The following is a 22,684-nucleotide window of genomic DNA, read 5'->3' as shown; positions in this document are numbered from 1 at the left end:
GACTGCTAGCCCCAGCATGCCCTGGTGGCTATTCTCAGCTAATATGCTGGTGCTTGTAGTTCTCTCCGCTGTGAGGCACTGGGGATAAGCAGGGCACATAACTCATATTGCGGACATATTAAATATTATTTGGAAGACTGTGACGCTGACTGACAACCCCCCCCCCCTTTCCTCCTTTATCTTGCCCTTTCCGGCTGTGGAAGAGTTAACGTGAGCGAAGGTTTGGGTGGGAGTCAGCTGGTTACAGACTTAGTAAATGAATAACCCAGTACCATTACCAGGAGCTGTGAACCAGTCACACTGCCATTGCTGCTGAGGTGGGAGGAGGGGGGGTGACTGGCACAGACGCTTCCTGTGACTGTGGGCAGCATGCCAAATGTAGAGTTAGACCTATTGTTACCAACTACACACAGCCCAAACTTCATCTCCTTCACCCCAGCCCTGAGAGCAGAGCTTTCTATGTGAGATTATATAGGAAACTGGTCTCTTCCTTGTGTGTCCAGCACTATATACCCCTCACAGGTCTCTTCCTCGTGTGTCCAGCACTATATATACCCCTCACAGGTCTCTTCTTCATGTGTCCAGCGCTATATGCCCATCACAGGTCTCTTCTTCGTGTGTCCGGCACTATATACCCCTCACAGGTCTCTTCCTCATGTGTCCAGCACTATATACACCTCACAGGTCTCTTCTTCATGTGTCCTGCACTATATACCCCTCACAGGTCTCCTCTTCATGTGCCCTGCACTATATACCCCTCACAGGTCTCTTCTTCATGTGTCCTGCGCTATATATACCTCACAGGTCTCTTCTTCATGTGTCCAGCACTATATACACCTCACAGGTCTCTTCCTCATGTGTCCAGCACTATATACCCCTCACAGGTCTCTTCCTCATGTGTCCAGCACTATATACCCCTCACAGGTCTCTTCCTCATGTGTCCAGCACTATATACCCCTCACAGGTCTCTTCTTCATGTGTCCAGCACTATGTACCCCTCACAGGTCTCTTTCTCATGTGTCCAGCACTATATACACCTCACAGGTCTCCTCTTCATGTGCCCTGCACTATATACCCCTCACAGGTCTCTTCCTCATGTGTCCAGCACTATATACCCCTCACAGGTCTCTTCTTCATGTGTCCGGCACTATATACCCCTCACAGGTCTCTTCTTCATGTGTCCAGCACTATATATACACCCCTCACAGTTCTCTTCTTCATGTGTCCTGCACTATATACAACTCACAGGTCTCTTCTTCATGTGTCCAGCACTATATATACACCACTCACAGGTATCTTCTTCATGTGTCCTGCACTATATATACCCCTCACAGGTATCTTCTTCATGTGTCCGGCACTATATACCCCTCACAGGTCTCTTCCTCATGTGTCCAGCACTATATACCCCTCACAGGTCTCTTCCTCATGTGTCCAGCACTATATACACCTCACAGGTCTCTTCTTCATGTGTCCTGCACTATATATACCCCTCACAGGTCTCTTCTTCATGTGTCCTGCACTATATATACCCCTCACAGGTCTCTTCTTCATGTGTCCAGCACTATATACCCCTCACAGGTCTCTTCATGTGTCCAGCACTATATATACCCCTCACAGGTCTCTTTCTCATGTGTCCAGCACTATATACCTCTCACAGGTCTCTTCTTCATGTGTCCTGCACTATATATACCCCTCACAGGTCTCTTATTCATGTGTCCTGCACTATATATACCCCTCACAGGTCTCTTCTTCATGTGTCCTGCACTATATATACCCCTCACAGGTCTCTTCCTCATGTGTCCAGCACTATATACCCCTCACAGGTCTCTTCCTCATGTGTCCTGCACTATATGTACCCCTCATAGGTCTCTTCTTCATGTGTCCTGCACTATATATACCCCTCACAGGTCTCTTCTTCATGTGTCCTGCACTATATATACCCCTCACAGGTCTCTTCTTCATGTGTCCAGCACTATATACCCCTCACAGGTCTCTTCCTCATGTGTCCAGCACTACATACCCCTCACAGGTATTTTCTTCAAGTGTCCAGCACTATACACCCCTCACAGGTCTCTTCTTCATGTGTCCGGCACTATATACCCCTCACAGGTCTCTTCTTCATGTGTCCAGCGCTATATATCCCTCACAGGTCTCTGCTTCATGTGTCCAGCACAATACACCCCTCACAGGTCTCTTCTTCATGTGTCCGGCACTATATACCCCTCACAGGTCTCTTCTTCATGTGTCCTGCACTGTATATACCCCTGATAGGTCTCTTCTTCATGTGCCCTGCACTATATACCTCTCACAGGTCTCTTCTTCATGTGTCCTGCACTATACACCCCTCACAGGTCTCTTCTTCATGTGTCCAGCACTATATACCCCTCACAGGTATCTTCTTCATGTGTCCTGCACTATATACCCCTCACAGGTCTCTTCTTCATGTGTCCAGTACTATATACCCCTCACAGGTCTCTTCTTCATGTGTCCTGCACTATATACCTCTCACGTGTCTCTTCTTCATGTGTCCTGCACTATATATACCCCTCACAGGTCTCTTCTTCATGTGTCCAGCACTATATACCCCTCACAGGTCTCTTCTTCATGTGTCCTGCACCATATACCCCTCACAGGTCTCTTCATGTGCCCAGCACTATATACCCCTCACAGGTCTCTTCCTTGTGTGTCCAGCACTATATAATCCTCACAGGTCTCTTCTTCATGTGTCCTGCACTATATACCCCTCACAGGTCTCTTATTCGTGTGTCCAGCACTATATAATCCTCACAGGTCTCTTCTTCATGTGTCCTGCACTATATACCCCTCACAGGTCTCTCCTTCATATGTAAAGCACTATATACCCCTCACAGGTCTCTTCTTCATGTGCCCAGCACTATATACCCCTCACAGGTCTCTTCCTTGTGTGCCCAGTACTATATACCCCTCACAAGTCTCTTCCTTGTGTGCCCAGCACTATATAATCCTCACAGGTCTCTTCTTCATGTGTCCTGCACTATATACCCCTCACAGGTCTCTTCCTTGTGTGCCCAGCACTATATACCCCTCACAGGTCTCTTCCTTGTGTGCCCAGCACTATACACCCCTCACAGGTCTCTTCTTCATGTGTCCTGCACTATATATACCCCTCACAGGTCTTTTCTTCATGTGTCCAGCACTATACACCCCTCACAGGTCTCTTCTTCATGTGTCCAGCACTATATATACCCCTCACAGGTCTCTTCTTCATGTGTCCTGCACTATATATCCCTCACAGGTCTCTTCTTCATGTGTCCTGCACTATATATACCCCTCACAGGTCTCTTCTTCATGTGTCCTGCACTGTATATACCCCTCACAGGTCTCTTCTTCATGTGTCCAGCACTATATACCCCTAACAGGTCTCTTCCTCATGTGTTCAGCACTATATACCCCTCACAGGTCTCTTCCTCATGTGTCCAGCACTATATATACCTCACAGGTCTCTTCTTCATGTGTCCTGCACTATATATACCCCTCACAGGTCTCTTCTTCATGTGTCCTGCACTATATATACCCCTCACAGGTCTCTTCTTCATGTGTCCAGCACTATATACCCCTCACAGGTCTCTTCTTCATGTGTCCAGCACTATATATACCCCTCACATGTATCTTCCTCATGTGTCCAGCACTATATACCCCTCACAGGTCTCTTCTTCATGTGTCCTGCACTATATATACCCCTCACAGGTCTCTTCTTCATGTGTCCTGCACTATATATACCCCTCACAGGTCTCTTCCTCATGTGTCCAGCACTATATACCCCTCACAGGTCTCTCCTCATGTGTCCTGCACTATATATACCCCTCACAGGTCTCTTCTTCATGTGTCCTGCACTGTGTATACCCCTCACAGGTCTCTTCTTCATGTGTCCTGCACTATATATACCCCTCACAGGTCTCTTCTTCATGTGTCCAGCACTATATACCCCTCACAGGTCTCTTCTTCATGTGTCCAGCACTATATACCCCTCACAGGTCTCTTCTTCATGTGTCCAGCACTATATACCCCTCACAAGTCTCTTCCTCATGTGTCCAGCAGTATATACCTCTCACAGGTTCCTTCTTCATGTGTCTTGCACTATATATACCCCTCACAGGTCTCTTCTTCATGTGTCCTGCACTATATATACCCCTCACATGTCTTTTCTTCATGTGTCCAGCACTATACACCCCTCACAGGTCTCTTCTTCATGTGTCCGGCACTATATACCCCTCACAGGTCTCTTCTTCATGTGTCCAGCGCTATATATCCCTCACAGGTCTCTGCTTCATGTGTCCAGCACTATACACCCCTCACAGGTCTCTTCTTCATGTGTCCGGCACTATACACCCCTCACAGGTCTCTTCTTCATGTGTCCTGCACTGTATATACCCCTCACAGGTCTCTTCTTCATGTGCCCTGCACTATATACCTCTCACAGGTCTCTTCTTCATGTGTCCTGCACTATACACCCCTCACAGGTCTCTTCTTCCTGTGTCCAGCACTATATACCCCTCACAGGTCTCTTCTTCATGTGTCCTGCACTATATACCTCTCACGTGTCTCTTCTTCATGTGTCCTGCACTATATATACCCCTCACAGGTCTCTTCTTCATGTGTCCAGCACTATATACCCCTCACAGGTCTCTTCTTCATGTGTCCTGCACTATATACCCCTCACAGTTCTCTTCTTCATGTGTCCTGCACTATATACCCCTCACAGTTCTCTTCTTCATGTGTCCTGCACTATACACCCCTCACAGGTCTCTTCTTCCTGTGTCCAGCACTATATACCCCTCACAGGTCTCTTCTTCATGTGTCCTGCACTATATACCTCTCACGTGTCTCTTCTTCATGTGTCCTGCACTATATATACCCCTCACAGGTCTCTTCTTCATGTGTCCAGCACTATATACCCCTCACAGGTCTCTTCTTCATGTGTCCTGCACTATATACCCCTCACAGTTCTCTTCTTCATGTGTCCTGCACTATATACCCCTCACAGTTCTCTTCTTCATGTGTCCTGCACTATATACCCCTCACAGGTCTCTTCTTCATGTGTCCAGTACTATATACCCCTCACGTGTCTCTTCTTCATGTGTCCTGCACTATATATACCCCTCACAGGTCTCTTCTTCATGTGTCCAGCACTATATATACCCCTCACAGGTCTCTTCTTCATGTGTCCTGCACTATATACCCCTCACAGGTATCTTCTTCATGTGTCCTGCACTATATACCCCTCACAGGTATCTTCTTCATGTGTCCAGCACTATATACCCCTCACAGGTATCTTCTTCATGTGCCCAGCACTATATACCCCTCACAGGTCTCTTCCTTGTGTGTCCAGCACTATATAATCCTCACAGGTCTCTTCTTCATGTGTCCAGCACTATATAATCCTCACATGTCTCTTCTTCATGTGCCCAGCACTATATACCCCTCACAGGTCTCTTCTTCATGTGTCCTGCACTATATACCCCTCACAGGTCTCTTCCTTGTGTGCCCAGGACTATATACCCCTCACAGGTCTCTTCCTTGTGTGCCCAGCACTATATAATCCTCACAGGTCTCCTCTTCATGTGCACAGCACTATATACCCCTCACAGGTCTCTTCTTCATGTGTCCCCTGCTATATACCCCTCACAGGTCTCTTCTTCATGTGCCCAGCACTATATACCCCTCACAGGTCTCTTCCTTGTGTGCCCAGCACTATATACCCCTCACAGGTCTCCTCTTCATGTGTCCAGCACTATATACCCCTCACAGGTCTCTTCTTCGTGTGTCCAACACTATATACCTCTCACAGGTCTCCTTTTCATGTGTTCAGCGCTATATGTAATCCTTACAGGTCTTTTTTTCATGTGTCCCTCCATAGTGTCCAGCACTATGTACCCCTCACAGGTCTCTTCTTTATGTGTCCAGTGTTATATACCCCTCACAGGTCTCCTATTCATGTGCCCGGCACTATAAAACCCTCACAGGTCTCTTCTTCCTGTGTCCAGCACTATATACCCCTCACATGTTTCTTTTTCATGTGTCCAGCACTATAAATCCCTCATAGGTCTCTTCTTCATGTGTCCAGCACTTTATACCCCTCACAGGTCCCTTCTTCATGTGACCAGCACTTTATACCCCTCACAGGTCCCTTCTTCATGTGACCAGCACTATATACCCCATCACAGGTCTTTTCTTCATGTGTCCAATACTATGTACCTCTCTCAGGTCTCTTCTTCATGTGTCCAGTGTTATATACCCCTCATGGGTCTCTTCTTCATGTGTCCAGCACTATATAATCCTCACGGGTCTCTTCTTCGTGTCCAGCACTATATAATCCTCACGGGTCTCTTCTTCATGTGTCCAACACTATATACCCCTCACAGGTCTCTTCTTCATGTGTCCAGCACTTTATACCCCTCACATGTATCTTCTTCATGTGTCCAGCACTATATACCCCTCACAGGTCTCTTCTTCATGTGTCCAGCACTATATACCCTTCACAGGTCTCTTCTTCATGTGTCCAGCACTATATACCCCTCATAGGTCTCTTCTTCATGTGTCCAGCACTATATACCCCTCACAGGTCTCTTCTTCATGTGTCCAGCGCTATATGCCCATCACAGGTCTCTTCTTCATGTGTCCGGCACTATATACCCCTCACAGGTCTCTTCTTCATGTGCCCTGCACTATATACCCCTCACAGGTCTCTTCATGTGTCTTGCACTATATACCCCTCACAGGTCTCTTCTTCATGTGTCCAGCGCTATATACCCCTCACAGGTCTTTTCTTCATGTGTCCAGCACTATATACCCATCACAGGTCTCTTCTTCATGTGTCCAGCTCTATATAACCCTCACAGGTCCCTTCTTCATGTGTCCAGCACTATATACCCATCACAGGTCTCTTCTTCATGTGTCCAGCACTATATACCCCTCACAGGTCCCTTCTTCATGTGTCCAGCACTATATACCCATCACAGGTCTCTTCTTCATGTGTCCAGCAGTATATACCCCTCACAGGTCTCTTCTTCATGTGTCCAGCACTATATATCCCTCACAGGTCTCTTCTTCATGTGTCCAGCACTATATATCCCTCACAGGTCTCTTCCTCATGTGTATAGCGCTATATACCCCTCACAGGTCTCTTCTTCATGTGTCCAGCACTATATACCCCTCACAGGTCTCCTCTTCATGTGTCCAGCACTATATATCCCTCACAGGTCTCTACTTCATATGTCCAGCGCTATATACACATCACAGGTCCCTTCTTCATGTGTCCAGCACTATATACCTCTCACAGGTCTCTTCTTAATGTGTCCAGCACTATATACCCCTCACAGGTCTCTTCTTAATGTGTCCAGCACTATATACCCCTCACATGTCTCTTCTTCATGTGTCCAGCACTATATACCCCTCACAGGTCTCTTTTTCATGTGTCCTGCACTATATACCCCTCACAGGTCTCTTCTTAATGTGTCCTGCACTATATACCCCTCGCAGGTCTCTTCTTAATGTGTCCAGCACTATATACCCCTCACAGGTCTCTTCTTAATGTGTCCAGCACTATATACCCCTCGCAGGTCTCTTCTTGATGTGTCCAGCACTATATACCCCTCACAGGTCTTTTAATCTTATGTACAGATGAAAATATTTGGTACCGTATAGCATGTGCATTGTGAAGCATGTTTGTCCTTTCTCTTGTGCTGGAACAATAGATTGTGTATACAGAGCTCCGCGCAGCAGATATAGAGGGAGAGAGACAACATGAAGTCAGTTTTTTACCCCAGCTAATAGTCGCCAAACCTGAAACCTGTCTGATGAGCCACACTAGTGCCCATAGAGATGACATGCCTATTATAATATATGTCCACCAAGCTGTATATATATATTTGCACCAGTGATAAGTGTGCCTGTGTGTATTGGGAGGAAGATTTACAGTAAGTGGTGCACTGTGCAAGAACGTAAAAGTTGCACGAAATTCCACCCTCCTGCCGCTTTGCCACCACCGTTATCATGACATCACAGTTCCCAGGTGTTCTCTGAGTATTGCGACGGCTTCAGCCTAGTGCGCCAGATTACACGTACAGGAGCGCACCCGGTCTCCGCCAGATCAGAGCTCTGCAGACACTTCTGGGCAGTGGATCCCCCCTGAGAAGTGCCCACCTCACCCCGCTTCCTGCAGACTCCACCATCACACTGGGGGAAATCTGGGGGCGCGACACCTTCGGCCGCGTTGTGCGCGCTGTACCCAGCCTGTAACATGGCATCCAAGAGCTGATTGGCTGGTACTTTATCTCTCTCCACGGCTTACTACATGTGATGTTACACATGGGTGTGCTATTGGTAACGTGTGCTGCGTGTAAGGAGTCACATGACAGCAGCACATACCTTGTCTCACACACGCATGTACAAGCACACGCCGACACAAACATGTCACTCACACGTTATCAACCTCTGAGGCACAAATGCTGACATAAACAGAGCCACACAGACACTTCCACACCGTCACACACAGGAAGGAAGCAGCGCTCTGCAGAATTGCCTCCCTGACAGTAGCTTCCACCCCTCTTCCTGGGGAAGGATTCGGGGCAGCAGGAGGAAGCTGTGTGTGACATTCCCAGCTGCCACCTCTCCCTGCGCATTCCTCAGGGTTTAACCCCTGCCGCGCCGTCCTCTGTACACTACCTGCCACACTGCATACCGTGCACTAACTGCCCCACACCTGCTAATATCTGTACACTACCTGCCCCACTGCCAACCGTGCACTAACTGCCCCATACCTGCTAATATCTGTACACTACCTGCCCCACTGCCAACCTTGCACTAACTGCCCCACACCTGCTAATATCTGTACACTACCTGCCCCACTGCCAACCGTGCACTGACTGCCCCATACCTGCTAATATCTGTACACTACCTGCCCCACTGCCAACCATGCACTAACTGCCCCATACCTGCTAATATCTGTACAGTACCTGCCACACTGCCAACCGTACACTAACTGCCCCACACCTGCTAATATCTGTACACTACCTGCCCCACTGCCAACCGTGCACTAACTGCCCCATACCTGCTAATATCTGTACACTACCTGCCCCACTGCCAACCGTGCACTGACTGCCCCATACCTGCTAATATCTGTACACTACCTGCCCCACTGCCAACCATGCACTAACTGCCCCATACCTGCTAATATCTGTACAGTACCTGCCACACTGCCAACCGTACACTAACTGCCCCACACCTGCTAATATCTGTACACTACCTGCCCCACTGCCAACCGTGCACTAACTGCCCCACACCTGCTAATATCTGTACACTACCTGCCCCACTGCCAAACGTGCACTAACTGCCCCATACCTGCTAATATCTGTACACTACCTGCCCCACTGCCAACCGTGCACTGACTGCCCCATACCTGCTAATATCTGTACACTACCTGCCTCACTGCCAACCGTGCACTAACTGCCCCATACCTGCTAATATCTGTACACTACCTGCCCCACTGCCAACCGTGCACTGACTGCCCCATACCTGCTAATATCTGTACACTACCTGCCCCACTGCCAACCATGCACTAACTGCCCCATACCTGCTAATATCTGTACAGTACCTGCCACACTGCCAACCGTACACTAACTGCCCCACACCTGCTAATATCTGTACACTACCTGCCCCACTGCCAACCGTGCACTAACTGCCCCATACCTGCTAATATCTGTACACTACCTGCCCCACTGCCAACCGTGCACTGACTGCCCCATACCTGCTAATATCTGTACACTACCTGCCCCACTGCCAACCATGCACTAACTGCCCCATACCTGCTAATATCTGTTCAGTACCTGCCACACTGCCAACCGTACACTAACTGCCCCACACCTGCTAATATCTGTACACTACCTGCCCCACTGCCAACCGTGCACTAACTGCCCCACACCTGCTAATGGCCCTCATTCCGAGTTGATCGGTCGCATTGCGAATTTAGCAGAGTTACCCACGCTAAGCCGCCGCCTACTGGGAGTGAATCTTAGCTTCTTAAAATTGCGACCGATGTATTCGCAATATTGCGATTACTAACTACTTAGCAGTTTCTGAGTAGCTCCAGACTTACTCTGCCTGTGCGATCATTTCAGTGCTTGTCGTTCCTGGTTGACGTCACAAACACACCCAGCGTTCGCCCAGGCACTCCCACCGTTTCCCCGGCCACTCCTGCGTTTTTTCCGGAAACGGTAGCGTTTTCAGCCACACGCCCCTGAAACGCCGTGTTTCCGCCCAGTAACACCCATTTCCTGTCAATCACATTACGATCGCCGGAGCGAAGAAAAAGCCGTGAGTAAAATTACTTTCTTCATAGTAAAGTTACTTGGCGCAGTCGCAGTGCGAACATTGCGCATGCGTACTAAGCGGATTTTCACTGCGATGCGATGAAAAATACCGAGCGAACAACTCGGAATGAGGGCCAATATCTGTACACTACCTGCCCCACTGCCAAACGTGCACTAACTGCCCCATACCTGCTAATATCTGTACAGTACCTGCCCCACTGCCAACCGTGCACTAACTGCCCCATACCTGTTAATAACTGTACACTACCTGCCCCACTGCCAACCGTGCACTAACTGCCCCATACCTGCTAATATCTGTACACTACCTGCCCCACTGCTAACCGTGCACTGACTGCCCCATACCTGCTAATAACTCTACACTACCTGCCCCACTGCCAACCGTGCACTAACTGCCCCATACCTGCTAATATCTGTACACTACCTGCCCCACTGCCAACCGTGCACTAACTGCCCCATACCTGCTAATATCTGTACACTACCTGCCCCACTGCCAACCGTGCACTAACTGCCCCGTACCTGCTAATATCTGTACACTACCTGCCCCACTGCCAACCGTGCACTAACTGCCCCATACCTGCTAATATCTCTACACTACCTGCCCCACTGCCAACCGTGCACTGACTGCCCCATACCTGCTAATATCTGTACACTACCTGCCCCACTGCCAACGGTGCACTAACTGCCCCATACCTGCTAATATCTGTACACTACCTGCCCCACTGCCAACTGTGCACTAACTGCCCCATACCTGCTAATAACTGTACACTACCTGCCCCACTGCCAACCGTGCACTAACTGCCTCATACCTGCTAATAACTGCCCCACTGCCAACCATGCACTAACTGCCCCATACCTGCTAATAACTGTACACTACCTGCCCCACTGCCAACCGTACATTAACTACCCCATACCTGCTAATAACTGTACACTACCTGCCCCACTGCCAACCGTACACTAACTGCCCCATACCTGCTAATAACTGTACACTACCTGCCCCACTGCCAACCGTACACTAACTGCCCCATACCTGCTAATAACTGTACAGTACCTGCCCCACTGCTAGCTGTATACCACCTGCCCCAGTGCTAGCTGTACACCACCTGCCCCACTGCTAGCTGTACACCACCTGCCCCACTGCTAGCTGTATACTACCTGCCCCACTGCTAGCTGTATACTACCTGCCCCACTGCTAGCTGTATACTACCTGCCCCACTGCTAGCTGTACACCACCTGCCCCACTGCTAGCTGTACACCACCTGCCCCAGTGCTAGCTGTATACTACCTGCCCCACTGCTAGCTGTACTCCACCCGTTGCCGCTGGTAACTGTATGACATTCTCTCTGTATATTCTTACACTTTATATAATTTTGGCTGCGTCCGCGGTTTTGGCCTTGAATTAATATCAAAGCAAAGTATGTGAAATATGACAGCGTGATGTACAAACCCTGTGTCTCTCCTGCAGACCTCTTGTCAGCGATGGAGGGGAGGTGTTACCGATACTCCTGCCCCATTTCCTGACATTTATGTAGCGCCAACATACTCCGCAGCGCTGTACCCTTCCCTGGGGCAGATGGTGAGATCAGGGGTTTAGCAGTCGGTGATGGAAGGGTGCCAGGACTGGAAGCCAGGAGGAGCCTGGGGGCGCAGGTATTGGCTCTCTGTCAGAGGTTGTGTCCTGCTGAACCTCTGCTCTGTCACTCATGGCATCCCTGTGGGGTCCCCCCGCTGGCACAGGCTGGAGGAGGGGGTTTAGCCAAGTGTCTCCCTATTCCCAACAGCCAGTGTAGCGTGACGTAGGAAGCCATCGCTTCCCATTAACCCGTCGCTGGGTGGAGGCGGCCACCTTGTATTGTGTCTCTCTTGTGCTATGTACTAATGCATATTATATCACAATCATTATATGTAATATGCACAGCGGATGTACAACGTCTACGCACCCTTCCCGCAGTCGTTACGTGAAGCCTGGAATGGGCATACACCACGCCAGTCCTTTCCCTGCCCTTAATGCCACCTTGCAGCCAACACAATGCAAACTGACAAATTTTAGGTTAAAAAAAATGTAAAGATATAATTTGTCTCCCTGGCAGTATTCCACGTGGCAGCGCCAATTACACAGACGGGTGCGGCTTCATACCCACACGGCCAGGGCAGCCTGCCTACCAGCTTTATGCGAGTGTGAGAATCCGCCCGTGTATCCCGAACAGCCGTGCTTCTGCCACTGCAGCCGCCATTACTATCAGGACGCGCACCCGCCCTATCTGGCTGCAAGAGATCCATCAGATACAGGCGCCCAACCGCTTCCGCACGCTACCAATGAGCACTGAAGTCGCCTATATGCCCGCTGGGGGACAATCAGTTCCATGGTTGCCACCCAGTTGACATCCAGAAGCTCCCATTTCACGGATTGGTCCGTCCGCGCTCGCTGTCACCGTCATAGTGCGTATATACCTAATTTGGCGCATATGCTCAGGCCCATTGCTTGTCTCTCCACATAGGAACCTCTGGCTCCTCACCCATCTGGCGGGCACGCTGTCCATGGTGCCGGCTCTCCCTTGCTTGGACCTTGGAAGGTCTCCATGGAGGCGGATTGTCCACTTTGCCCAATTGCTGGCACTAGAACAGTATCCCCCCAACCTCTGCTGGTCAATGCCTGTCCTCATCTTGGCTGACCTCATGCTTGGACCTGTCCCCTCCAGTCAAGGAGCTGCTTTCACCCTCAGCCAGATCCGTGTCATTGTTCACGCACGCGGTTAGTCTGTGCGCATTCTCCAGCGCACAACGTGGCTGAAGTAAAATAGGGTTACATTGCTTGATGGAAATGTAGCAAATGCGTACATAGGCGGAGCTGTATGTCAGCGCCAGTATTTACGCTAACATGCCCTTCCTGATCCCTGCCTATTTGAGGACATCCCTTACACCCTGATCCACCTCTCGTCGTAAGCATTGATGCACATGAGATACCTCTGCATGGCCGTACGTGACACGCACATTGTGGTTATCCACACAATACACTCCACTAATGGGCGTACCTTCCATTCTGCATCCGCCAGTTTCTCCCACTGTTCGACGCCTCTACCCTCAATGGGAGCTTTATCCATGGACTGTCTTCAGTCTGCGTCATGCAACTGCTGGGCCTTCTCTATGGGCATTTGGCCAATCCCTTCTTATTTTCCTACACCTTGGTACAATGGCTCCATTCTTAGAGTAACTGCAGCCCTTACACAACACCCTCATCCAGAGATAAACAGGTTATAACCTATTTCATAGACTGTACTTATCACCAAACTTGGCCACTCCTCTTACTGTCTCTACACGTTGAGGAGTCCTCCTGCACATCTCCTCATACATACCATCACACACCGAGGTGTCTTCATACACAGCATCACACACCGAGGTGTCTTCATACACCCCGTCACACACCGAGGTGTCCTCAGACATCCCGTCACACAAAGGTGTCCTCATACACAGCGTCACACACCAAGGTGTTCTCCTACACACTGTCACACACCGAAGTGTCCTCATACACACCGTCACACACCAAGCTGTCATCATACACCCCGTCACACACCGAGGTGTCCTCAGACATCCCGTCACACAAAGGTGTCCTCATACACCCCGTCACACAAAGGTGTCCTCATACACAGCGTCACACACCAAGGTGTTCTCCTACACACTGTCACACACCGAAGTGTCCTCATACACACCGTCACACACCAAGGTGTCATCATACACCCCGTCACACACCAAGGTGTCATCATACACCCCGTTACACACCAAGGTGTCCTCATATACCCCGTCACACACCAAGGTGTCCTCATATACCCCGTCACACACCAAGGTGTCCTCATACACACCGTCACACACCAAGGTGTCCTCATACACACCGTCACACACCAAGGTGTCCTCATACACACCGTCACACGCCAAGGTGTCGTCATACACATCCACACACTCACCCCCCGATGTGTCATCTTGCACGCAGTCACACACCGAGGTGTCTTCATACACACAGTCACCCACTCACAGACCGAGGTGTCTTTGTAAACACTGTCACACACTCGCACACCGCGGTGTCCCCCACCCCTCCCGGAGCAAGGCAACCATCTTATCCAACCATAATGAAATAAAGACATGGAGGCATGTATAAGGAGAAAGGAAAGGTCAGCTTTATTTAGATGTAAACTGCTAGATGCTAAACTACTAGAACGGGGAACAGGGCAGATAAAGTATGGAGGCGCAGAAAGAACAGCCCTACTAAGCAATAGCAGCATCTGCATACCTACCACTTCCTACTAGATGGGAGGCCATCTGCCAACCCATTTCCACATTCAAGGTATCCACCTCCCACTGCAATGACACAACCAGAAAGGCACACCTGGACCGCTGACCCCAGTAGGGTAGAACCAGCCTAACCCGTGTATTGGAGGGGAGACCACCTCAAGCTCCCAAGACACCTAGTGACTGCTACCATTCTTTCCCACACCACGTAAAGCCAACACCAAAAGGAACCAAGCTAAAGGGAGGGAGGGTGGGCAACTGCACCACAGAAGACTTTCTATACAGAGGGCCACTACTCTGCAATCCACAAGATGGCCCCAAAGAACCCTCCCATAAACCTCAACTATAGGCTGTCCTGCTCCCACCACCAGCCTCCTAATCATTGTAACCCTTGCGTGACCAGGGGCAGTCCCTCACAGACTCTGGGTTTAATACACTACAGTATATGTATAGGTGGTATGTCTCAATTATGCAGTCAGTGGCCAGTAACATAACCAGGCCTCGAGGTGTACTGTGGCACAAGTGGCATACGGTCAATAGGTCGACACAACTTAGGTCGACAGTCGTTAGGTCGATCACTACAGGTCGGCAGGGTCATTAGGTCAACATGTACTAGGTCGACAGGTCAAAAGGTCGACATGATGTTTGTTTGTTTGTTTTTGGGGGGGGGGGTTATTTTATTTTTGGACGTTTTCATACTTTACGATCCACGTGGACTACAGTTGGGAACAGTAACCGGTGCCGAGCGCCGCGGTAGCGGAGAGAGGCACCTTGCCCGAAGCATGGCAAGCGAACATGGGGGTCATTCCGAGTTGTTCGCTCGTTGCCGATTTTCGCTATATTGCGATTAGTCGCCTACTGCGCATGCGCAAGGTTCGCAGAGCGCATGCCCTTAGTTATTTTACACAAAAATAGGTATTTTACTCACGGCATAACGAAGCTTTTTCATCGCTGTGCTGATCGTAGTGTGATTGACAGGAAGTGGGTGTTTCTGGGCGGAAACTGGCCGTTTTATGGGAGTGTGCGGAAAAACGCAGGCGTGCCAGGATAAAACACGGGAGTGTCTGGAGAAACGCGGGAGTGTCTGGAGAAACGGAGGAGTGGCTGGCTGAACGCAGGGCGTGTTTGTGACATCAAACCAGGAACGAAACTGTCTGAGCTGATCGCAGTGTAGGAGTAAGTCTGGAGCTACTCAGAAACTGCTAAGAAATTTCTATTCGCAATTCTTCCAATCTTTCGTTCGCAATTCTGCTAAGCTAAGATTCACTCCCAGAGGGCGGCGGCCTAGCATGTGCAATGCTGCTAAAAGCAGCTAGCGAGCGAATAACTCGGAATCACCCCCATGGTGCACTAATTAGGGTTCCCTTCCCCGTCACTTTACGAAGAAAACGACAAAAAAAAGGTTAAAAAAAACTCATGTCGACCTGTTGACCTAGTACATGTCGACCTAATGGCCATGTCGACCAATAGTGGTCGACCCAATGACTGTCGACATACGTTGTGTCGACCCATACCCGCAAAAGTGAATGTACAGTGGTGCTCACTGATAGAATGGTTGGATCAGCAATGGAGCGGAGCCTGTAGCAGAGCAGGGGTGTAGGCAGTTCACCAGCCAGGACGTCCATCATCCACCATGTCGCTCGTGCACAGTGGCAAGATGGCACGCGCAGGTGACAATACACCGTCAGTGGCCATCTTGGTTATGGAATGAAGTGTACCCCAGAGGAGCCATTTTGTTGAAGCCTGTTCCATACTTGCCTACCTGACCCTCTCCATGAGGGAGAAAATGCTCTGTTCCTGGACTTTCCTGGTAATGTATGATTGCCATCACCTGTGGTGAAACACCTTTCTTATCAATTAACTAGCTCACCACAGGTGATGGCAATCATACATTACCAGGAAAGTCCAGGAACAGAGCATTTTCTCCCTCATGGAGAGGGTCAGGTAGGCAAGTATGGCCTGTTCAGTAGCACACTCCACTTCTAATAAAGGCCTCTTCCATATTGTGGATGATTTGTGAGTGCACACGGTTTCCCTGGAGCAGCCGTCTTGTCCTCTGGAAGAGCCTTCACATTATTGGCTAGCACATTACGCTGAAAGCTCCTCTGTCTCCCGTTGTGTCAGCTCCCGCTGCTGCTCAGACACCTGTGGTCGTTGTTTGTGTATCTGGGCCTCCTCATCCTCCAGCTCACCATGCAGTTGCTTGCTCAGCGTTCACCCTGCCCTCAGCTGTAATGACTCTCTCAGAGATCAAGCCAAGGCCAGAGCTTTGATCTCCATATTGCGACACTCTCCTTGGTCATGTTCTGCGTATTTGTCAGAGGACTAGTGTTTTCCTGGCTGAGTATCTGATGCCCCTGTGTCTCCTCGCGCAGTTTCCCGTCTGACATCCACTCTTGCTCAGGCCTACGTTGCTTCGATGTACTAATTAATTTACTGTATTTTAAAGTGTGGTGTTTTTTTCCCCTTCATCAACACCAGGTCCGGTTATTGTAACCACTGCAGATTCTGTACGCCTGGTGGAAACAGGAGACCACTGAGCTTGGCTCCTGCAAGAGGAATCTTGAGCCTCGATGGCCGGGACATTGCTCTAGAGGAGCAGAGATTAGAGCCCCTTTAGGCGAGGGCTGTGCGGTGGACCCCCTGATTTTGGTTAACTGATTGCATTCCCCTGTAATTTGCAAAATATGTCTTTTTTTTTTTTAAATATGAAATAAAGGTTGTATCTTACTACTGGACCCACAGGCCGGGCCCGCTCAGATAGCATATAAGGTTGCGTCCGGCCACCAGGTAGACTCACTTGATTTTGCAACATTACGTTAACAATCTCTATTATTTAGCCCCCAGGTGATCTATAACCACCTTCCGCAATTCTCACTCGTGGAGACATACAAAGTAATGAAACGCGTGGTTCCGTCTTGCTGGAGGATAGTTGTGTAACTGCGTATGGGGAATAATGTAGCTGATCCTCTCCAGTGTCCACCAACATTAGATGGGTTCTGACAATGATCTCCTGGGCGGGTGGATTCGGCCCAATCACAGTGACCAGCAACGCACAGCATCCTGTAGGCCGGGGTGATAGATTTGTTCCGCACAGTCCATAGGGCCTGGGCCCTGTATATTGTGTACAACTGTAGTCTCTCCTGTCTCACTGCGTCGATAATGAGTCGGCTCTACGTCTGGAAGGACCTGCAAATGCAGGCCAAGGGATGACAGCTGCCATTAGCGGCCATTGAGGCGTGTTCTCATCAGCCACGCCCCGGCCGACTCTAGCACTGTGCTCAGTCCATGCTATTCTGCCCCAGGCGCGGTCTCTGAGGGCCCAATCACGGGTAAATGCATTGCACACGTGTATCACGTCTCAGGTCTCCTTTACTGAGCCCCAGTAACGGAACGTTGTGCAATCTCGCATTGCTCTGCCAGAATGTCAAATGAAGTTAGCTGCACACAATAAATTGTCCAGCATGTGAGCGCAGGAGAATACGAGCGCGCCAGTAAGAGATACAATCTTGGCTTTTATGTGACATACATTGTTGGGTTTAGCAATCCAGAGGTTGGAAAGAAATACGTCTCCGCTAGTGGGCTTTCTTGCTGTTTGTAATGAGTAAGGTTTTCATATTTTGTGGTTTATGCAAAATAATTTGTATTGTGGAAAAAAAACACTGATGCGGTGGAGGAATCCTAAAAATCAAATTTTTGCCTAATTAATTTTATTACAACGTTGTTTGTATGTTTCAACGGTCCCTCATCACTGCCATGTTCCCCTCAGCCTTACATACATGGGCCAATATTTACTAAGAATTCGAGTTTGTCCGATTTGTGTTTTTTTTTCTAAGTCCCAATCCGGGAATTCACTAAGCACCAATCTCGGCAGTGTCTGGTCTATTCGTAATGGTTTGAATGACAGCCTTCCGAAATACGAATGAATAGACCATCGGTCAAACGCGGCTGTTATTTCATAGAATACGGGTATTCACTATTCATTCGTATTTGGGTGTTAGTCTCTGAGTGCTCAAGTGCGGGTCTGGTTTTTTTTTCGAATCGTTAAAAAAAGCAGCAAAAAAAATAGACCTGTTTTTTCCAGTCGAGTTTGGATAACCATGCACGGATCAGTGAGATCTGTGCATGGTTATCTATGGGAAAGGGTCTGTTTAGTGTAAAATCTGAAAAAAAAATTGCGTGGGGTCCCCCCTCCTAATCATAACCAGCCTCGGGCTCTTTGAGCCGGTCCTGGTTGAAAAAATATGGGGGGGGAAATGACAGGGGTTCCCCCATATTTAATCAACCAGCACCGGGCTCTGCGCCTGGTCCTGGTTCCAAAAATACGGGGGACAAAAAGCGTAGGGGTCCCCCGTATTTCTGAAACCAGCACCAGGCTCCACTAGCTGGGGAGATAATGCCACAGCCAGGGGACAATTTGATACCGGTCCCTGCGGCCGTGCCATTAAAACCCCAACTAGTCACCCCTGCCCGGGGTACCCTGGAGGAGTGGGGACCCCTTCAATCAAGGGGTCCCCCCCCTCCAGCCACCCAAGGGCCAGGGGTAAAGCCCGAGGCTGTCCCCCCCATCCAAGGGCGGCGGATGGGGGGCTGATAGCCAAGTGTGAATATTGTTTTTAGTAGCAGTACTACAGGTCCCAGCAAGCCTCCCCCGCAAGCTGTTACTTGGAGAACCACAAGTACCAGCATGCTGTGGAAAACTGGGCCCGCTGGTACCTGTAGTACTACTACTAAAAAAATACCCCAATAAAAACAGGACACACAGACCTTGAAAGTATAAGTTTATTACATACATGCACACCTACATACATACATACTTACCTATGTTCACACGAGGGTCGGTCCTCTTCTCCATGTAGAATCCATGGGGTACCTGTGGAAAAAATTATACTCACATAATCCAGTGTAGATCGGTCCTCTTCTGTTCTTTGTAAAATCCACGTACTTTGCAAAATAAAAAAACGGACACCCGACCACGCACTGAAAGGGGCCCCATGTTTTCACATGGGACCCCTTTCCCCGAATGCCAGGACCCCCCCGACTCCTGTCTAAGGGGGTTCCTTCAGCCAATCAGGGAGCGCCACGTCGTGGCACCCTCCTGATTGGCTGTGTGCTCCTCTAGTGTCTGTGAGGCAGCACACGGCAGTGATACAATGTAGCGCCTATGCGCCCCATTGTAGCCAATTGTAGTCACATCGACATCGGAAAAAACGATTGTGCAAAACTCGGCAGCTTAGTGAATGACCGTATCAGGATTCAAAAAGTTGCAGTAAAATGCACCCGATACCATTCGAGTTCAAACACCCTTCAAAACGGTCAAAACACGAATATTAGTAAGTAAACCCCATGGTCTCATCTCTGCCTTTATAAGGGTCTCCTGACCAAACCCTTCTCAGTAGCCATCTCCCAATCTCTCCCGCCATCACCCAATCTCTCCCGCTCCCCTTCCCCCGCCTCACTGAGTGCATACAGCCAGCTACTACCTTTTCCTCTCACGCACTAAGTGACCCTTTGCAGCTGGGCTTCCGCACCCGAAACTCTACTAAATATGCACTCACTGAACTGACCGACTAGTGGTCGACATCAATACTCATCCTTTTCAACCTCTCAGCTTCCTTGGACAATGTTGACAAACCTCCTTCTCCTCTCCATCCTTCGCTCCACCGCCTTCTGTGGCTTCCTTCTCTCCTTGTCGACCTTTCACTGTATTTTCTTTGTCTTGTCCACCAGATTGTGATGCGTGTCTAAAGCCTCTTCTGTCAGCCCTCTACTTTTACTCCACCAGCCTCCGGTAACACTTTTACACTGCCGACACATTGTAGCCAATGGTGGGAACTTTGCGGTCAGCGGTGAGGTTACTTTCGGTCAACCGCTGACCGCCAAGTTCTCACCATTGGTTACAATGGAGCGCATAGGCGCTACATTGTATCACTGCCGTGTGCTGCCTCACAGACACTAGAGGAGCACACAGCCAATCAGGAGGGTGCCACGACGAGGCGCTCCCTGATTGGCTGAAGGAACACCCTTAGACAGGAGTCAGGGGGGGTCCTGGCATTCGGGGAAAGGGGTCCCATGTGAAAACATGGGGCCCCTTTCAGTGCGTGGTCGGGTGTCCGTTTTTTTATTTTGCAAAGTACGTGGATTTTACAAAGAACAGAAGAGGACCGATCTACACTGGATTATGTGAGTATAATTTTTTCCACAGGTACCCCATGGATTCTACATGGAGAAGAGGACCGACCCTCGTGTGAACATAGGTAAGTATGTATGTATGTAGGTGTGCATGTATGTAATAAACTTATACTTTCAAGGTGTGTGTGTCCTGTTTTTATTGGGGTATTTTTTTATTAGTAGTACTACAGGTACCAGCGGGCCCGGTTTTCCACCGCATGCTGGTACTTGTGGTTCTCCAAGTACCAGCTTGCAGGGGAGACTTGCTGGGACCTGTAGTACTGCTACTAAAAACAATATTCACACTTTCACACTTGGCTATCAGCCCCCCATCCGCCGCCCTTGGATGGGGGGAACAGCCTCGGGCTTCACCCCTGGCCCTTGGGTGGCTGGAGGGGGGGGACCCCTTGATTTAAGGGGTCCCCACTCCTCCAGGGTACCCCGGCCAGGGGGGACTAGTTGGGGTTTTAATGGCACGGCCGCAGGGACCGATATCAAAGTGTCCCCCGGCTGTGGCATTATCTCCCCAGCTAGTGTAGCCTGGTGCTGGTTTCAGAAATACGGGGGACCCCTACGCTTTTTGTCCTCCGTATTTTTGGAACCAGGACCAGGCGCAGAGCCCGGTGCTGGTTGATTAAATATGGGGGAACCCCTGTCATTTTTTTCCCCATATTTTTTCAACCAGGACCGGCTCAAAGAGCCCGAGGCTGGTTATGATTAGGAGGGGGGACCCCACGCAATTTTTTTCAGATTTTTAAAGACTTTAATGAACTTTTTAAGGTACACAATGAAGCCCTGCATGGATCTCACAGATCTGGCCGGGTTTCCTTGTGTTTTTTCAGGCAGTGTTTTACTCATCACTCCTGTAAAACACTGCCTGATTACGAATCACATCGACATCGGAAAAAACGATTGTGCAAAACTCGGCAGCTTAGTGAATGACCGTATCAGGATTCAAAAAGTTGCAGTAAAATGCACCCGATACCATTCGAGTTCAAACACCCTTCAAAACGGTCAAAACACGAATATTAGTAAGTAAACCCCATGGTCTCATCTCTGCCTTTATAAGGGTCTCCTGACCAAACCCTTCTCAGTAGCCATCTCCCAATCTCTCCCGCCATCACCCAATCTCTCCCGCTCCCCTTCCCCCGCCTCACTGAGTGCATACAGCCAGCTACTACCTTTTCCTCTCACGCACTAAGTGACCCTTTGCAGCTGGGCTTCCGCACCCGAAACTCTACTAAATATGCACTCACTGAACTGACCGACTAGTGGTCGACATCAATACTCATCCTTTTCAACCTCTCAGCTTCCTTGGACAATGTTGACAAACCTCCTCTCCTCTCCATCCTTCGCTCCACCGCCTTCTGTGGCTTCCTTCTCTCCTTGTCGACCTTTCACTGTATTTTCTTTGTCTTGTCCACCAGATTGTGTTGCGTGTCTAAAGCCTCTTCTGTCAGCCCTCTACTTTTACTCCACCAGCCTCCGGTAACACTTTTACACTGCCGACACCTAAATCTACCCCCACCCCAGTTTAATGAGCATCTGAATGTCTTCCAGCCAACTTCCTTTGGTCCTTCCAGCGTGGCCTAACAATATTCAGGACCAAATCTGAGCCTATCACCTTTAATCCCCCGCCAGAGTCACCACCGAAATTCTCCATCATAGTCATAAACACTGTTCTAGCTTCTGTCTTAATGTCCGGTGTCACCTTCACACCCTCTCACACCCCACAGTCTGTCACCTCCACCTATGTAGTGTTGCTGGAACATGGCCCTTCAGCGTCAGTGTCACCAAATTCTCCTCCACCTCACCTATTACTGACTGCTCATGTTCACTAACTGCACTCTGTCAACACAACGCACATT

The 22,684-nt window shown here is 49.5% G+C and overlaps 1 protein-coding gene across 1 annotated transcript in view; it reads left to right on the top strand.

The window, feature by feature from the left end:
- NPR1 (natriuretic peptide receptor 1) overlaps positions 1-22,684 on the top strand; it is a 75,669-nt gene that overhangs the window by 2,657 nt on the left and 50,328 nt on the right. The gene's annotated exons all lie outside the window — the stretch shown is intronic.

Source organism: Pseudophryne corroboree, chromosome 12 (assembly GCF_028390025.1).
Source record: "Pseudophryne corroboree isolate aPseCor3 chromosome 12, aPseCor3.hap2, whole genome shotgun sequence".
NCBI classification, from domain to species: domain Eukaryota; kingdom Metazoa; phylum Chordata; class Amphibia; order Anura; family Myobatrachidae; genus Pseudophryne; species Pseudophryne corroboree.
The sequence above is the reverse complement of the archived record's forward strand: the minus strand, read 5'-3'. Positions and strand labels throughout refer to the sequence as shown.